Source organism: Bidens hawaiensis, unplaced genomic scaffold (assembly GCF_021521415.1).
Source record: "Bidens hawaiensis isolate Kalapana, Puna unplaced genomic scaffold, B.hawaiensis_p1.1 tig00011436_1, whole genome shotgun sequence".
Lineage (NCBI taxonomy): Eukaryota > Viridiplantae > Streptophyta > Magnoliopsida > Asterales > Asteraceae > Bidens > Bidens hawaiensis.
In genome coordinates, this window is record NW_027491890.1 from 202,628 (window position 1) to 222,389 (window position 19,762).

At 36.3% G+C, this 19,762-nt stretch overlaps 1 long non-coding RNA gene and 1 pseudogene across 1 annotated transcript; one reads left to right on the plus strand and one right to left on the minus strand.

Moving 5' to 3' along the window:
• Positions 1–1,207: 1,207 nt before the first annotated feature.
• On the minus strand, positions 1,208–1,908 carry LOC143537910 (uncharacterized). The gene is made up of 3 exons (XR_013136163.1): positions 1,728–1,908; positions 1,583–1,616; positions 1,208–1,301 (listed from the first exon to the last, which is right to left on the minus strand). It is a non-coding gene; the product is annotated as an uncharacterized LOC143537910 (long non-coding RNA).
• Positions 1,909–15,404: 13,496 nt separating this feature from the next.
• LOC143537929 (enoyl-CoA delta isomerase 1, peroxisomal pseudogene) lies at positions 15,405–16,219 on the plus strand (annotated as a pseudogene).
• Positions 16,220–19,762: the final 3,543 nt, after the last annotated feature.

Genomic DNA, 19,762 nt, shown 5'->3' on the forward strand with positions numbered 1-19,762 from the left:
CAAAGGAGATCTTTTGTAGCTAGTCAATTTTCTAACTTTTAAAACATATCTTAGAAACTTTTATGGCTAAAGAAAAACCGAATTAACTTACCTTTAACTGGGATACCCGGCATACCGAATCGAACCTTCCCAACTTAAAACCATCAGTTTGGTTTTATGTTTTTTCAAAAGCTGGTTTCAGTTTGGTTTTGGTTTTGTATATACTTTTCCCCGAAAAGAACTGAACAAAGCTCGTTTAACATGTGTTGTTAAAGCAACGAATTGAAATAAGACTTAAAAGCGTTTAACGTTAGTCCAACAACTTGTGTTAAATAAGTCAACTATCTAGAGTTTTGGCAGCTAGAAACATGAAGGCCTGAAGGAGGATGCTGACCCACAATGAAGATGAGTGATTTGGGTTGGTGCCGTGGTGATGGTTGACAATTAAGACAAGCGGTTAAGGTTGGTGACCAAGAGAATGCTCCCAAAAACTGAGCGATTAATGAAGGCGATGTTGATGCAAATCGTCGTACTCCACCAGGTTTTATGTAGTGGTGGTTTTGTTTTTGTGAGCTTTAAATAGGATTCCCGCGAAGGTATGCATGCCAAGGAGAAGACGAGGAAATGGTGGTGGAGGACGATACGTCATACGTGGTAGCAGTTTGTTTTTCATACAAAAGTGTAGTAGGTCTTAGGTGGTGGTAATAGATGTGTGTGTATGCATATGTATCACAATCTTTTAGACTATAGAAAATAATATCATCAACTATATGTACATGTTTTCTTAAGTAGCTAAAACTGTTTACAATTTTACAGATAAACATTGAACACGAAAGTGTTACCAGATAAGATGGAGCATCATCGTCAGTTTCATAAAACAGTTGTCTTTACCATGCTCGCCTCAACGAAGGTGATGCCTGTTAGAAATGCAAGAACATTGGTGAACTACTAAAAGAGAAACGGCTCGATTGTAGCATAAAATCTTCAAACTAATTTTATTTTCTTTTCTAAAATAAACTTTTATTACTATTGAAATCATACTTGACACGCTAATAGTTACACACAAAAAAATAAAAAAAAATAAAAAATCTAACAACTTTAGACGGAAAGTGTTTCTGGTCAACTCAAACCAGATTTTAACCTGTCCAAATTTAGCCATTTGAACGTGTTGTAGTTTGCAGCTCCAAATAAAAAGTTAACCAACAATATAGTAAATCGAGGATATTACCTTAAAGTTTCTTTAGTTCCACGTCGTATCTTGCAGCGGATGGTTGGAAGGCCTAAGCGTTGATGAGCCTCGAAACGATGGCATCCCGAAAAACCTAATTAAGGTATATAATTAGACAAGTTTTATGCATAGTTATCAATAATGACAACCTACCTATATGCTATGTAGCGTTAGCGATGAAATAGTGGGCGCTATTTGATGTTTAGCGATAATGTATTATAAAATTCTTTTAAATGCTTTACAATGAAGTACTCCACCAAAATAGCAATTTAATCAAAAACAAAAATAATTTTATTATTTCGTCAATTAATAAATTAGAATCCAGATTTTTTAAAGCCTATATTGGAATAAGAATGAAGACGGGTGAGTCCATACCATAGTAAGCGCCATCGACCTCAAGCACATCAATCTGCAAATTCACATGAAACGTAGGCTACTTTAAAAAGAACAAAACGATAGTCAATTTAAGAATTAAAGTAAAACGATGGCTAAATAAGTATGTTAGATAATGGGTGGTTACAGGAACTTGAAGGCCAATTTGGGCAATACTATCCATTAGTTCCTGGACCTTGTGTGGATCGTTGGATCTGGTACGCATTAAGGGTCTCCGAATTTGATTAAGTGGGAGTTCGATGATGATGGGACCTCCTCCTCCTCGTTGATTGCTCGGAAGAACGGATCCTGAAACAAACAAACCACACAAGATAGATGATGATCAGATTAGATTAACCACCTAACCTGTGTGTGTTTTTTTTCTTCAAGAGAAAGATCTTAATTAAACCATTTGAAGAGGAAGATGAAGAAGAAGCAGAAACCCTAAACGTCTGAGGAAGAACAAAACTCGCCATTTGTTTTGATTCTCTAGTGGAGTCTTCTGTTCTGGTTAACAAAACAAATGACGTCCATACAAACATGCCACGTTGGGTTTCTAGCAATCTAATCTACCTATCTAACTAACTGCTTATCATAAAATATTGCGTGTTCTCTTCCCTCTTATTCTTTGCTTGATTTCTGGATAAAGGATTCTCTTGCATTTAATCTGAATTCACATGTATAGGTTTCACCAACCTCGGATAGTCTTTAAATGAGTTAAACATCTCATTTATTTGTGAAATTCTTTCATAATCAACGATAATTTCTGCCGGTCATGAGTCTCACCAAACCCGGATAACCCTTTAACGGGTTACAACATCTCATTTATTTGTGAAATAACCCCTTAATCATCAAAAAATAATTTTCACGGTTATAGGTCTTACCAAACCCTAATATCCCACAAATGAGTTATAAGATCTCATTTATTGGTAAACACTTTCATCATCAAACCCTAATTTAATTTATCTCTTTTACATGTTCTCTGTTACCGGTCTATCATCTCCATCGCCGTTAACTTCTGATACTAACCACTATCGTCAACTACATCAGCGCCCCCTTTTTCATTAGATAAATATGTGTGTTCATGTTTGTTCGTTTTAAAAAATCAACATGCACGCGTTCGTTTATGTTTGTTCGTTAAAAATCTAAAAACCCCATACATCTCAATTGAAAAACCCAAACGCTAAAATATAATAACAAACTAATATATATGCATTAAATTAAACAAAACTACATTAACAAATATAACAAATCATCATAAAATAGCAAATCGATTAATAAACAAAACTAAAATAAACCCTCGTAACACAAGATGATCAAACTAGTATCTACAATATATATAAACAAAAACATAAAAATCCTAAGTGTCGCGATATGGTCGCTCCCCACTTTTTTTGGAGTCACTAGATTTGCTTGATTTTTTAAATGGAGGCTTCTCATGCATTTGACCCGAATTCATGGGTATAGGTCTCATCAAACCCAGATATTTCTTAAACGGGTTATAACATCTCATTAAATTGAAAACAATCTCACCAAATATTTAATTTAAAAATCCTATAAAGTAGGGATATACTAAAAATTAATATCTTATTTATTTTAAAAAAATATATATATTATTTATAATTAAAAACCAATTTTTAGTAAAAAAAATAAACGGGTCTTGGGTCTCATCAAACCCATATACTTTTTAAACTGAGTTATAATATCTCATTTATTTGTAAAACAATTTATCATCAAACCATAAGTATATTATTAACTTTCATACAATAAAAAAAATAAATATTCAAAAAATAAATAAATATTAGAAACAAATAATATAAAAAATCCCCGTAATAGGAGGGATAGATGTCGGATCCGAAAGAATTTCAACACCGTCCGACGGAATTTTTGGACCTTTAAAATCGCGTCACGTGTCAACGTATTAATGGATCCGACAAATTTTTTTAAAAAACCGTCGGATCCGACGAAATGATTCATCTTCTACCTCTCAAACCCTAAACCTCCATCTCCATCTTTCTTATTTCTGCACAAAATCAAGCAAATCAATAATGCAAATCGTCTAGTTTATCGAGGGGAACACAACCTTAGTGTTCAATTTCACTCTATAACACAAAATCAAAAACCCCTGAATTGAAAGATGTAGGGTGCATCGGACAAATTAAACACTCGGATCCGACATAAACGTGAATTGAACCGTCAGATCCGACTGTTTATTATTACATTGGTTTGTTTCATTAAACCAGACATAACGGTAAATTGTCGGATCTGACAGAATCGTATGCTTCGTGGCGCACCCAGATATGGTCATTAATCCGTCGGATCGGAAACGGTTTCCATCGGATCCGACAGAAATGTGAACTGAACCGTCAGATCTGACTGTTTATTATTACATTGGTTTGTTTCATTAATCCATCAGACAAAACCGTAAACTGTCGGATCAGACGGAATAGTATGCTTCGTGGCGCGTCCTGATATGGTCATTAATCTGTCGGATCGGAAACGGTTTCTATCGGATCCGATGGGATTTTTAGGCTAACTTGGGTTTTTGTTTGGTCTTAGGCTATTTATGGAAAACCGTGATCATAATAGGCTATTTTGAGAATTTTAAAATCAATCTTATTTGTAGACAAAAATCCATACCGTCGCTTAAAAGAATGATTAAACACCTTGATCGTCCTCCCTTGAAAAAGAACTCCCGGGTCCGCCACATCCTAATATAGTTACTCTTTTTTTTTTGAACGGCCAACTAAGTAACTCCCGGGTCCCCATTTGTCACACCCTGACCAAAGGCGGCGGAACATGCCGGGGTGCAACGATTGCTCATAAGCGCATGACACTATTTAAAGCGACAATATTTAACAAACTCATTTCATTTCACAACATCGAAAATGTCACATAACCAAATATTCATAACTCAAATACAACAAAATATAGCAAATCAAATATTGTTCATTTTTGCTAATATCCTAACGGTATTTGTGATGTTTTCTTCACCGAACTCCATAATCAACCTAGATGCAAACCTGTAACATTTCATAAAATAAAGTTTATCAACACAAAGGTTGGTGAGCAATTCATAAGTTTGAACAATAGATATATAGTATGAAAAGCCACAAAACTAGTATACAAAACCATAAATAATAGCTATAAACTTGGATAAATAGTTATCGCTAACAAGTTAGCGACACCCAACTATAAGGGGTTGCCAAATAGTTTAGGATTTTATAGTTATCGTTAATTGCATTACGTTAACGACACCTTGCCATGAGGGGTTGCCAAATGTTCTAGGATTTATAGTTCCACCATCCAAAAGCGATAAACACATAGTCAAATAAGCATAGAACACCAAATCGAGCAATTATTCAAGTAAGGTATACAACAACGTTTGTGGTTTAAGACCCAAGTATAAAACATTTAGTTTAGATAAGTTGAAATGTCACCCCCAAAATAAAAGATAGAAAACGGGGTATGAAGTTACTCACATTCAAGTAATAAACTTGAAAGATTGATTATTTGGAGATTTGCCGGAACGACGAGTTTAACGTATGAAGCCTAAATAAAGAAAGTCTTGGATTTAGAAAGGTTGTCTTGAAGATCTTTAAATAAAATAATTGTTGCAAAAACTAATCAATTAAAGTTCAAGGTTTAAAATGTAACTATTTAAGAATTTATAATAATAACCCTTTTAAAAAATGTAAGTTTGCTCAAAACCGGGTTAAAGTATCTAACCTTAATATTTACCCAATGTTAAGTAATAAGGTGGGGAAAATGCTAGAATGCAAGTTCCATTAGGCTAAAGATACTAAAACGGGTTTTTACGTGTTCGGGTTGTCGGTTCGGGTCATGACAAATGGTCGAACCCAAAGTCAACTTTCCAAAATATTAATTGTTATGAGATAACTCATTAAAACATACTAACACTTAACCAAGTATGTAGATCTATTGTTTAGAACTAACAACGCACGTTAAGCGAGTGTTCGGTTTTGTCGGTCCAAACTATGTTATGAGATCAAGTTGGATCCAACTATTCCAAGTACTTAAGAAAATAATTAAAATCAGTTTGTAAACTATTTTTAGAAATATACAAGTCTTGATAGCTAAAAACACACTTGCGTGTCTTAAGCGAGTAAAAGTCGGTATAGTTCGGTTTGGTTCGGTCTCCATCTCACAAATAGTTCATAGATGGTTTCTACATGCCCAAATATCATAGAACTTGTATATTGGTTTATAAATGAAGAAACCTTAAATTTTACAACAAAAAAAGTTAACTACAAGTCTTTTAAGTAAAGTTTCGGTTTAGTTCGGTTTCCATCTCCCAACGAGTTCATAGATGGATTCCATATGCTTAATATCAAAGAACTTGTAAAAATGATTTTTGAAACTCAAATCTAGCAACAAACATGTTTAAACAACTATTTTAACAAAACTAGTAAACAAAAGTTCGGTTTCCGGTTTGGACTAGTTTCGGTTAAACCGAGGTTAGTCTTATACAAACCCACACCATGGAACTTGTAAATAAGATGGACAAACTAAAGGGTTAGAAGTTAGTCATAAGTGATATGTATAATAAGTTATGTGTGTGTAAATATATATCAAGAACACGAAATCCTCCATGAAGCCTTGCCTTATGACGTTCGAAACTTAACCAACCAGAGTCGGTGAAGTAACAAATAAAGGAAACAAGGGGTGTGTATTATATATATGTTGTACCACCATATTCAAGAGTTAGTAATGTTAGATGAACAAGTTAGAATGAAAGACTATAGTTAGTTTGACTTGAGAAGTCAAAACTTCAAGAATACATAAGAAATAACAACCTTGAATCTATGGAGTTTTGAGAGAGTTTTTGGAGATGTAGCAAGAGTAAAATGAAGAAGATGGGTGTGTATATATAGGGAAGGAGTGAAGGGTTGGGTATAAAGATTCTTTTATGGTTTGCATAAAAATGGGTATGTTTAAATTGTTCAAACAATGCATAATATAAAAAAACAATATTTTATATATTTTAAATAACAAGATCCAATATTTTATATATTTGAAATGTTCGGGTTACAAACGGGTCGGGTTTACATAACAAAAGTGACCCGAAATTGACGAATGTCACACCATTGGCTAAATGTAGCCCGAGCCGGCCACTAGTCCGGACGGACGGAGCCCCTAGAGGTCCACCTATTGAGGGACTCACCGGATAAAACCCGACCCCCACGTCCGCCAAACAGCACGACAGCGAGGAGCCGGTAAAACCGGGTGAGATCAAGACTCGAACCCTGGCAAGCCCATATAAGTTGGTGGTAGTAAGGTTTGATCCCCCTACCTTTCATTTGTAAAATGAGTGCTCTACCATTGAGCCACAACCAACTTTAATATTGTTACTCTAGTATGATTAGTTGGGCCGTTTATATTTAAAAAAAAAAAAGAAAACAATATAATTGGCTTGTGTCACATGGACTTTTTAAAGCCCACCATCGTGCATCCATTAAAACCTACCATCATCACTAATCTGCCTCTATTAACAAAAACCTATTAAGTTATTCTCGTCTCTTAACCCTAATATTAAAAAAAAAAACCACTTTTTTATACCATGAAAAGGTTACGTGGAGAAGAAGGAAACGAAACAAGGTTTACAAATTTGCCGGAATCCCTGCAGCTTCACATTTTTTCTTCTGTTGAAACCAAACATGCCATTCAACATTGATGCTATCAAAATCATGGGGTTGTTCATGGACTAGTATTCCAGTGCTCAGTTTCAATTCCTATACTGGTTTTGATGGGCTCAATGCTTTCGATAGGTTCGTCTATGTTGTTTTATCTCTTCGTGAACCGGCCAAGCTGGACAAATTGTCTTTCAAACGTGCTGGAACATGTAGAGCCAAGCTTTTAATTAAACCCCAATCGAAGGCATTGCAAAGCATGTCCTTGAGAGTACAAAAGGCTTCCTCTTGCTTCGAACCCCAATCGAAGGGTTGTCCCTTATGGGTGAGAGAGGTAAGAGGCAAAGAGATCTTGGAAAAATTCCGAATTAAACGCCGATAATATCTGGCCAAACCGAGGAAGGATCGAGTTTCGGTTTAGTTCGGTTTCCATCTCCCAACGAGTTCATAGATGGATTCCATATGCTTAATATCAAAGAACTTGTAAAAATGATTTTTGAAACTCAAATCTAGCAACAAACATGTTTAAACAACTATTTTAACAAAACTAGTAAACAAAAGTTCGGTTTCCGGTTTGGACTAGTTTCGGTTAAACCGAGGTTAGTCTTATACAAACCCACACCATGGAACTTGTAAATAAGATGGACAAACTAAAGGGTTAGAAGTTAGTCATAAGTGATATGTATAATAAGTTATGTGTGTGTAAATATATATCAAGAACACGAAGTCCTCCATGAAGCCTTGCCTTATGACGTTCGAAACTTAACCAACCAGAGTCGGTGAAGTAACAAATAAAGGAAACAAGGGGTGTGTATTATATATATGTTGTACCACCATATTCAAGAGTTAGTAATGTTAGATAAACAAGTTAGAATGAAAGACTATAGTTAGTTTGACTTGAGAAGTCAAAACTTCAAGAATACATAAGAAATAACAACCTTGAATCTATGGAGTTTTGAGAGAGTTTTTGGAGATGTAGCAAGAGTAAAATGAAGAAGATGGGTGTGTATATATAGGGAAGGAGTGAAGGGTTGGGTATAAAGATTCTTTTATGGTTTGCATAAAAATGGGTATGTTTAAATTGTTCAAACAATGCATAATATAAAAAAAACAATATTTTATATATTTTAAATGACAAGATCCAATATTTTATATATTTGAAATGTTCGGGTTACAAACGGGTCGGGTTTACATAACAAAAGTGACCCGAAATTGACGAATGTCACAGTATTCCCTACTTTAGGAAATTTCGTCCCGAAATTAAGATGAAGACGACGATGCAAACAAATGTGGATACTTCTCTTTCATTGTGTCTTCTCGTTCCCAAGTAAACTCCGCGCCACGCCGTGATTCCCAACTAACTTTTACTAACCGAATACGACTACGCTTGGTTTTCTTCTCGTTGAGATCCATAATCTCAACGGGTCGATCAACCATAATCATAGACTCATCAACATGAACTTCATCGAGGGGTATATGAAGATTACCCTCGGCTAGGCACTTTTTGAGATTCGAAACATGAAATGTCGGATGAACACCGGCAAGTTCTTGCGGTAGTTCAAGTCGATACGCTACTTTCCCAACGCGTTCAAAAATTTTAAAAGGACCAACGAAACGAGGAGCTAGTTTACCCTTCTTTCCAAAACGGACTACCCCCTTCCAAGGAGATACTTTTAGAAGGACAAGATCGTCAACATTAAATTCGATCGGTTTTCGCCGTTTGTCGGCGTAACTCTTTTGACGATTTCTAGCGGTTAGGAGATTTTTACGGATTTGATCAATGACGTCGGTGGCTTCTTGGACCATTTCGGGTCCCGTGATTTGAGCTTCACCGATTTCGTTCCAACAAATCGGGGAACGACATTTACGACCGTAAAGAGCTTGAAAAGGAGCCACATCAATGCTAAAGTGGTAGCTATTGTTGTAGGAGAACTCGATGAACGGAAGATGAGAATCCCAATTCCCACCAAAATCAAGAACACATGCTCGTAGCATATCCTCGAGTGTTTGGATTGTACGTTCGGATTGACCGTCCGTTTGAGGATGATAAGCGGTGCTAAGATCGATACGTGTTCCCAAAGCTTCTTGAAGTGAACGCCAAAAATGACAGGTAAAACGGGCATCGCGGTCGGAGATGATAGACAATGGCAAACCGTGTCGGCACACGATTTCCCGAACATAGATTTGAGCAAGCTGCTCGACATAATACTTCTCGCGGATCGGAATGAAATGAGCAGATTTGGTTAATCGATCGATGATCACCCAAATGCTATTGTTGCCTTTTTGGGTTTTGGGTAATTTGGTAATAAAGTCCATAGCAATGTCTTCCCATTTCCAAACGGGAATCGGTGGTTGCTCGAGTAGACCAAAAGGTCTTTGATGTTCGGCTTTGACTTTCGAGCAAGTAAGACATTTAGATACAAACAACGCTACGTCCTTTTTCAAACCCGGCCACCAAAAGGTAGCACGAAGATCGAAGTACATCTTATCCGCACCGGGATGAACGGAATAGTGCGAATTATGAGCTTCGTCGAGAATACAAGTACGAAGGTCATCGCGACCGGGAACCCACAAACGATTGAGAAAATACAAAAGACCATCGGGTTTGGTTTCGAGTTGAAGTTCTTCTCCACATGACATTTCGTCATACATGTTACCTTCTTCAACGGAGGTGCGTTGAGCTTGAAAGATACGAATTTGAAGATCGGTTTGAACAATGACGCTTAGAAGCAGAACGAATTTAACATTAACCTTTCGACTTAGGGCGTCGGCGACAACATTCGATTTACCGGGGTGGTAGCGAATCTCGCAGTCGTAATCACTAAGTAATTCGGCCCATCGTCGTTGTCTCATGTTGAGATCTTTTTGGTCAAAAATGTGTTGAAGGCTTTTATGATCGGTAAAAACCACACATTTTGTTCCATAAAGGTAATGTCTCCATATTTTGAGAGCGAAAACGACGGCACCAAGTTCGAGATCGTGAATCGTATAGTTCTTCTCGTTGACCTTAAGTTGCCTTGATGCGTATGCGATGACTTGACCTCGTTGCATGAGAACACAACCAAGTCCTTGATGGGATGCATCACAAAATACAACAAAATCGTCGTTTCCATCGGGAAGAGTTAGAATAGGAGCATTGCAAAGCATGTCCTTGAGAGTACAAAAGGCTTCATCTTGCTTCGAACCCCAATCGAAGGGTTGTCCCTTATGGGTGAGAGAGGTAAGAGGCAAAGAGATCTTGGAAAAATTCCGAATGAAACGCCGATAATATCTGGCCAAACCGAGGAAGGATCGAGTTTCGGTTTAGTTCGGTTTCCATCTCCCAACGAGTTCATAGATGGATTCCATATGCTTAATATCAAAGAACTTGTAAAAATGATTTTTGAAACTCAAATCTAGCAACAAACATGTTTAAACAACTATTTTAACAAAACTAGTAAACAAAAGTTCGGTTTCTGGTTTGGACTAGTTTCGGTTAAACCGAGGTTAGTCTTATACAAACCCACACCATGGAACTTGTAAATAAGATGAACAAACTAAAGGGTTAGAAGTTAGTCATAAGTGATATGTATAATAAGTTATGTGTGTGTAAATATATATCAAGAACACGAAGTCCTCCATGAAGCCTTGCTTTATGACGTTCGAAACTTAACCAACCAGAGTCGGTGAAGTAACAAATAAAGGAAACAAGGGGTGTGTATTATATATATGTTGTACCACCATATTCAAGAGTTAGTAATGTTAGATGAACAAGTTAGAATGAAAGACTATAGTTAGTTTGACTTGAGAAGTCAAAACTTCAAGAATACATAAGAAATAACAACCTTGAATCTATGGAGTTTTGAGAGAGTTTTTGGAGATGTAGCAAGAGTAAAATGAAGAAGATGGGTGTGTATATATAGGGAAGGAGTGAAGGGTTGGGTATAAAGATTCTTTTATGGTTTGCATAAAAATGGGTATGTTTAAATTGTTCAAACGATGCATAATATAAAAAAACAATATTTTATATATTTTATATATTTTAAATGACAAGATCCAATATTTTATATATTTGAAATGTTCGGGTTACAAACGGGTCGGGTTTACATAACAAAAGTGACCCGAAATTGACGAATGTCACACCATTGGCTAAAGGTAGCCCGAGCCGGCCACTAGTCCGGACGGACGGAGCCCCTAGAGGTCCACCTATTGAGGGACTCACCGGATAAAACCCGACCCCCACGTCCGCCAAACAGCACGACAGCGAGGAGCCGGTAAAACCGGGTGAGATCAAGACTCGAACCCTGGCAAGCCCATATAAGTTGGTGGTAGTAAGGTTTGATCCCCCTACCTTTCATTTGTAAAATGAGTGCTCTACCATTGAGCCACAACCAACTTTAATATTGTTACTCTAGTATGATTAGTTGGGCCGTTTATATTTAAAAAAAAAAAAAGAAAACAATATAATTGGCTTGTGTCACATGGACTTTTTAAAGCCCACCATCGTGCATCTATTAAAACCTACCATCATCACTAATCTGCCTCTATTAACAAAAACCTATTAAGTTATTCTCGTCTCTTAACCCTAATATTAAAAAAAAAAACCACTTTTTTATACCATGAAAAGGTTACGTGGAGAAGAAGGAAACGAAACAAGGTTTACAAATTTGCCGGAATCCCTGCAGCTTCACATTTTTTCTTCTGTTGAAACCAAACATGCCATTCAACATTGATGCTATCAAAATCATGGGGTTGTTCATGGACTAGTATTCCAGTGCTCAGTTTCAATTCCTATACTGGTTTTGATGGGCTCAATGCTTTCGATAGGTTCGTCTATGTTGTTTTATCTCTTCGTGAACCGGCCAAGCTGGACAAATTGTCTTTCAAACGTGCTGGAACATGTAGAGCCAAGCTTTTAATTAAAGTTCTTGATTACGCTCTTTTGCATGGCGTCAAAGAACTGTGGATGGACATCACACAGGGTGGAAAATGCTGCGATAATTGGCCGTTTTGGTTGCATGCTTCATGGATTCAGTAACTAATTTGAAATTAGAGAGCAGAAAATATGATATGGGTTGTGTGATTTTGGGACGAAGAACAGGTTTATTCAAGAATCTCACTAATTTACACCTCAAAAGGGTGGGTGATTATTACGGATCTTGATCCATTCTCACGGTTTCTGGCACTAGACAAGTTAACTCTGGTTCACTGTCCTCTTAAAACAAATAGTAATGTTTTGAATATACACGCTCCGCGACTTTCAGAGTTAACCATCTCTAACACCAGTTATGTCGACCTCTATGAACTCGCCACTCCAAAACTTAAATATTTTGAGTACCGAGGGGCTAACTTTCCACCGCTGACTACACATCAGGGCGGTCTTCCTATTCTTAAAACTGCAGTTCTTGATTACAATGGTTGTTGCAGCCAACAAGAAGAGAAGATACTATTTGATGACGTGCTGATAATGTTTAATACTTTATCTAATGCGAAATCGCTTACGGTTTTCTCATCTGTTGTTAATCTACTCTCAAATTTTCTAGATGATTTGGTGACACATGCGCCTTTTCTGGATTTGAAGTGTTTGAATTTGGATTTTTAGTTTCTTTTATACTGAACACTCGTTTAAAGGCATCCCATGTAGTTCGTTGAGTGAATCCATGAAACCTCTTCCTGGTGTGAAAGCTTATTTGCTGCAGAACTCAAAAGATGCCCAGTGTACCATAATATATCCTGTTAGCTGACATCCAATTAATCTTGGGTTTTTATTAGTGGCTGTTTGTTTATTCATAATGAATATGGTGAGCAACAGGAAACTGCTGATTATCTATTTACTTCATGCCAATTCGCTAATCAGGTTCGGAGTTTCATAAGTTTGTGGTGCAATATTCCTCCTATATTTCGTTTTTACAGAACAGGACCTTCTCAAAAAACAAAAAAATTGTTCCGTTATTTAGTAAGGTTTTACACGGAATTATAATGACGCATGTGGGTCACTTAGAAGGCAAGAAACAACACTATTTGTTAAGATAAAGCAGATGCAGTCTCTAAAGTTATGGAAAACATTAAATCATTGGGTTTTCTTTTAATTAAAAATAAAGTTTTGAATTGGAAAGATTGGTGGAATTTTTCTTTATTACTTGGTTGTTTCTTTGTTTTGATGATGACCGTATTGTTCTGATTATACAAAACCCGATTTGTGTTTATCACGAAGAGAATGTGGTCAATATATATGTTCGTTTGATTATTTAAACTATTTACAAAACAAATAAAAAATAAATTATGAAGTTGCAATTATTAAACTTGATAAGATGAAAAAGATTATTTTAATGTTGATGAAACTTTTATTAAGTGTACACAAGTGAAATTATCACACCAGATTCAAACAAGTGATTGAATGATCAATCAGATTTCATCTAATTAATAGTTGAACCTCCATGAACATTTGATAAGTCAGGTTTTCTATAATCCTAATCAAGAACACCAACAATTATCAATCAATTGCGATTGGCATGGAAGTTCCTTCACATATCAATTAACAGTTGTATGTTATATAGCCTTAGAACACAATATTAATCCCTACATAAATAAGTATTACTGCAGCCTTTAAACACACGTCAACGTTGCCAATTAACCTTCAATAGCATGAGTAATGACAATACGAAATATCAAAGTTCATGTACATTATCAAACAATTACAAGAAAATATTGTTCCGAAAAGTTAACATGAATAGAACCCTAAAATCTTACAAAACTTTACACCAAGGATGATTATAGAGGGACTTACTCATTGACATGTTGATTTTTGATAATGTTATTAATGCCAAAAAATAAAATTGATGCCATCCTTTTCTTTTCTTGTGGCCTGTCATAAGTCCATTTACTTTGACAAAGAAAGTGCAGCCCAAATATATATTAACTATAAAAGGGCCATGCATGTTTAGTTAACCCAACAAAAGTTCACTAATATATTTAGCTTCACCGAACCACATGGTGCACATAGAATATGAGTACATGAAATAAACCAATCATTTGACCATTGCGTCTTGCTAGTTTGTCGGTTAATTAAAAGTTATCGTACAAAGTAAGTTTTCGATAGTAATTATATATTTTGACAACAGATTTCTTTATAATTCTTGTTGTTTGTGGGGCTTTAACACAATACCTCCTAAACTATTTCACAACCCATAAAATTTAAAGGCTTTGCCTTTATCAATGAACTATCAATCTCATTGGTTGTAGTTTTACAGATTTGTGTTTTAACAACCTAAATTCTACAAATTCATGAACGATGTACTTGTATATATCATATATTTACTTTGTACATTTTGTTTAAAAGCACAACAAGCCCAAACCGTGAAACCAAACGGGACCAAACCGTTACCAACGATTCGGTTTAAAAGTTATACGGTTTGGTTTCGGTATACAATTTAAAAACCGTTACTAACGGATCGGTTCACGGTTTAACCTAAAAACTACGAAAACCGAACTGTGAACATCCCTATTGTCTTGATTTGGTATAATGTTTGGGACCCAATTGTGATTGGGACAAAATTGGACAACAAATCGAATCTTTGATGGTGCAAACATCGTTTTTTTTTGTTTTTTTTAAGTATGTTATTTATGTTTTTGTATATGTGAGAATGGTTGTCTTTCAAGTTTCAACATTAACTTTGGTGTGGGCCGTATGATTGTATTGTTAAGTGAAACCGACCGAATTCAACACCCGATTTCTTTTTTAGTTTCGGCATTGTAACGAACTTAATAACAACCGACCAAATTCCAATTTTGTTTTTGTGTTTTATCCTTTTGTTTAGTTTTGGTACCGTAACGAATGTGACGGGGGCCGAACAAATTTTCCCAGACTTGTCGGCTCAACGCCTGGGATTGACAACACTCGGTTCTACCAACGCGGTGTTTTAGTGACCGACGCCACCTCATTAGCCCACCCTAGGCTTTATATTGTTTTTGTTTTAGTTCCGATACATGACTCACGTAACCAAAACTATAACTAACGTGCAAACTTTTTTTTCAAAGAAGCAGCCTAATGCTTTGATAAAAACTCACATTATTAAAGTTTTATTTTATCAGAATTATATTTCCTTTATAGTCTACACACCCCATGATAGGTTATTAAATTATGAGCCAATGACTATTGACTGGTCGATGCAATATTTTTTCCTTTTTCTTTTTGTTTTCTTTTCTTTTATTTCTCTTTGGTTTTGTATTTAAACCGTTGTACTCTGACTACTCTTACACTCCCACACTCAACAATCCAACAGTAAAAAAAATGTGCACATTAGAGAAACGCGGTAACATTTACATACTTACCTTAACGGGTGACGACGAGCACCGGCTAAACCCCACGCTCCTGGACTCCCTCTCGTCCGCCCTTCACCGCATCCAATCCGAATCCAAATCCCCATCCGCGCTCATCACAACCGCACACGGCAAATTCTTCTCAAACGGCTACGACCTCGCGTGGTCTCAATCCGATCCACACCGCACCATCCTCATGTCCTCCAAACTCCGCTCACTCATCCGCGACCTAATCTCTCTTCCGATGCCTTCAATCGCCGCGGTCACCGGCCACGCCTCCGCCGGTGGATTTCTCCTCGCGCAAGCTCACGATTACGTCATGATGCGTAACGATAGAGGGTTTTTGTACATGAGTGAGATGGATATTAACCTCGTGGTACCAAATTGGATTGTGAAGGTTTTGAAGTGTAAGATTGGATCTCCGGCGGTGTTGCGTGATGTTTTGATGAGAGCTGAGAAGGTTACGGCGGCGGTGGCGGTGTCGAAGGGGATAATATACTCGGCGCATGATAGCGCTGAGGAGACGGTTACGGCGGCTGTGAAGCTGGCGGAGGCGTTGGTTAAGAGGAAGTGGGATGGACACGTGTACGGGTGTCATACGAAGGTATTGTATGGTGAGGTGTTGCAGGCTTTGGACTTTGATGAGATTGTTAAGGATGTGGCTAATGCCAATGTGGCATCCTTTAGATAAAAGTTAAAAATGTGTTTATGGTATAATATTATGTTATGTTACGTTAAGATAATAAATTCATATGTTTAATAAAATGTAAGTATTTCTATTTATCTTTGACGTGGGTAGCTTATAGACACGACTATAAACAAATATTAAGTTACTAGAAGAGTGCTCGTGCGATACAACGAGTATTTGAACATAGACTTTGGTAATCACGTAATAATTATGGGAGTTCATAGTTCGGTACAAGGACCAAATTTGCAAATCTGATTTCTTGACCCATCGCGATACGTAATGGATCCATCGCGTATCGCGATAGGTATGTTACAAAACCCAAGAATGGGCGGTATTGCGATACGCGATACCCCAAAGCACACTCGTCATCGCGTATTGCGATGACGAGGCCTGACAGGAGATGACACGTGCCCCGCCATGTGTTTTCACGTGGCACTGCGTGTCCAGCCACGCGGAACACGTGGCAAGCTGTCACACCCCGCCAAGGCGGAAACGCGGGCACGTGACGTCATGAATATCGTAAGCATATGATTATCACAAACATAATAATATTAGGATACCATTATTTTTCAAAAGAATTTTACAAACCATGAAATGTTTTTAACTAGATAATTATACGTAATAAGAGATTTCTCATATATGACCCAGATATTAGTCGGGTTATACATCTGAAATCCCTCCAAAATAGGTATCCTAATTATGCATAGTGGTCCCGGTTCCATGATTTCCTTACAAGCTTGTTAATTCCCTGAAAGAAACATACGATTTAAAAGGTCAACACAATGGTTGGTGAGTCCACAAGTTTTAAGACTCGATATAAAATCACGTTATTTATAAAAGGTTAAATCAGTTCACAAATAAGTATACGATAATAATTTGAAACAAATACGGTAATCCTCCGTAGACTGCGCTAAATCTACGAATTAATATACGACCTATGAGCCTATAACCAAACCACGACTTATATCCATTTTGCCCTGTTCAAATCTCACAGATGGAATATACGCACCCTGTTTCGATGCAATATCGGAGGTTAGCGCGACCAACCTAAAATAGGGGGAATGTCAAGGCCAGTAGTACTATTCATATATTCCTGTGGCTAACTACGTTAGCTAATGGTTATATTATGCAAGCAAGGGACTTATAGCACTACATAGTTCAACTCAAGTTCGTATAAGGATCGGTTGTTTTGTTTCTAACTATCGTATAAAGCAGTTGTGTATGTTTCTCCCCCCAGTTGAAAACAATAAAAACAGTAAAAATGGGGTCGTGGAACTCACCTTGTGAGTTAAGTGGTTGATTTGCTAGCAATTTTTGATTAATCACAGTTCTGTTGCCTTCACACGTCCTTAACGTGTAAGGTCAGTTAGTTCATTATCGACTCGCAAGTCAGTTTATGCTAGTCACTTTCACCCAACTAGTCGTTTTGTTTATTATATTTGTGCCGGTTGCTTTCACCAACCGAGCGCTTCGTTTATTATGTTTGTGTCGGTTGCTTTCGCCAACCGAACGTTCCGTTTAATTTCTGGACGACCCGTTGGTGATAAGTTTTTATATTCTTTTTGAAAATAAATATTTATATATATAGTTATATAAATATTAAGATTATAATTCTTATTAGTGTCGGTGTAAATTTGGATATAACATGTTTGTTTGGGCTAGTAATAAATATATTTTAAAATTATAAATTTATATCTCAATAACTTTTCCTTAAGTTACGACAAATACTTTTGTGAATCATAATAGGTATATATTTTCGTTCCAAAACTTTAAAACCGACTTTATATATAGTTTTGTTCGTTTACCTCGTAAATTATTACTTTTACGCCTAGCATATGTATTTATCTCTAAAATTTATATATATGTAAAACTATCGTTTTGCCACAAAATGCCGTTATTCTCTATTCAACTTGTATTAATTCCCGTCCCATTGAAAATGTTTCCGTCGTTACAAACAATATTTATTATTTGTTGTTCTAAACAAAAACGTATGTAGTTTGCCAATAATTATAAAAAAAAACATTTTCCTTATTTATTACAAACTACGTTTATAGGGTTAGATAACAATGTTAGTTTTTTTTATATATAATACATCTTTCCCTTTAATTTCCTAAAACTATATTTGAGTAATAAAAATTTTTGTCCAGCTTTCATATTTTCACATTTCTTTCAAAAAAAAAAAAACACTATACTTATATATATTTAATATAAATAACGAAGTGTAATATCTGTTGTTAAAACACATTTTTAATTACACAAAATCTATCCTTTAACAAAATATGTGTTTGCGTAAACGATTCTTTTGTTTATACGTACGTAATAAGCATGTTCATTACTCATAAACCAATATATATTTACATCCATATTTTCTGATAATATTTATTTGAATTATCCCCTTTTTTTTATCTGATGTTCATGAACTTTTAACTCTTTTTTTAACCAAATATACAAGTACACTTACTTAGTGTTGTCAAAAGTAGCTATTATGTTTAAGCCATATATGTTTAGAAAATCCATCTTTCAACTATTATAACTCTCTTGTAACGTTAATATTTAGTGTTTCTAAACCCATTTGCATGCTTACACGAGAATTTCTCTAACCAAAATTATAAACTTTGTTTACATGTTAATGTGTGGGCTATCATTTGGGTGAGTAACTTAGCATAAACAAGATATAAATATGGATTAGAGGAGATTTAGCTCACTTAGTTCTAGATTTAGGATTAAGATTTAGGTAGAGATTAAAGGATCTTGAGCTTGTTTCTCCGCGTAAGGCTCGTTTAACTTCTTGGAAAAGGTCTTCTACACCATCTTGGTCTTGGAACACAAGAAAATATAGATTTGGTTAGGATGGTGATGTTTTAAACGAACGAGTAGAATATGTAAGTTGTTTAGAGAAAGAGAGAGAGCCGTATGCGTGTGCATGTATTACCTTAAGAAATATTTTAGAGAGTGAGAAGGTGACGGATGTTGATAGTGGTTCCGGACTTTCGAGGTAGTGGTTCGCGGTGGCCGCTAAGGGTGGAGGTGATTGATGGCGGTGGCGATTTGACGGTGGTTCGTTGCGGTGATGTTACGGCAGAAAGGGTGTGTGGTGAAGGTGGTGGTGCTATGGTGGCTGTTGCATGTTGTGAAAGTGAGATGGTAGGATGGTGGTTGTTTATGGTGTAGTCCGATGCAGATAGATAAGGAGTAAAAGGGATTTCTTTCTTTTTCTTTTGAGTGTTTTCTTGAAGTTTTGAAATGATATTGATGCTTTCCAAAACTCAAGTATCTTGATTTATATTAGATAAGAGAGTATGGTGTGTTGAAAAGGTTGTCAAAAATATGAACAGAATGAATGAAGAAATTGTGGTGTTGGCGTGGATTTTGAATGAAAGTAAGTATTGACTTTTGTTGCTCCTGACATATTGGATAAGGTGTAGTTTGAAAAAGGTTTGCACAAGTAATGGCTTGAGTTGGAGTGTGTCTGCCAAGGTATACTTGTGACATTCGTCAATTTCGGGTCACTTTTGTTATGTAAACCCGACCCGTTTGTAACCCGAA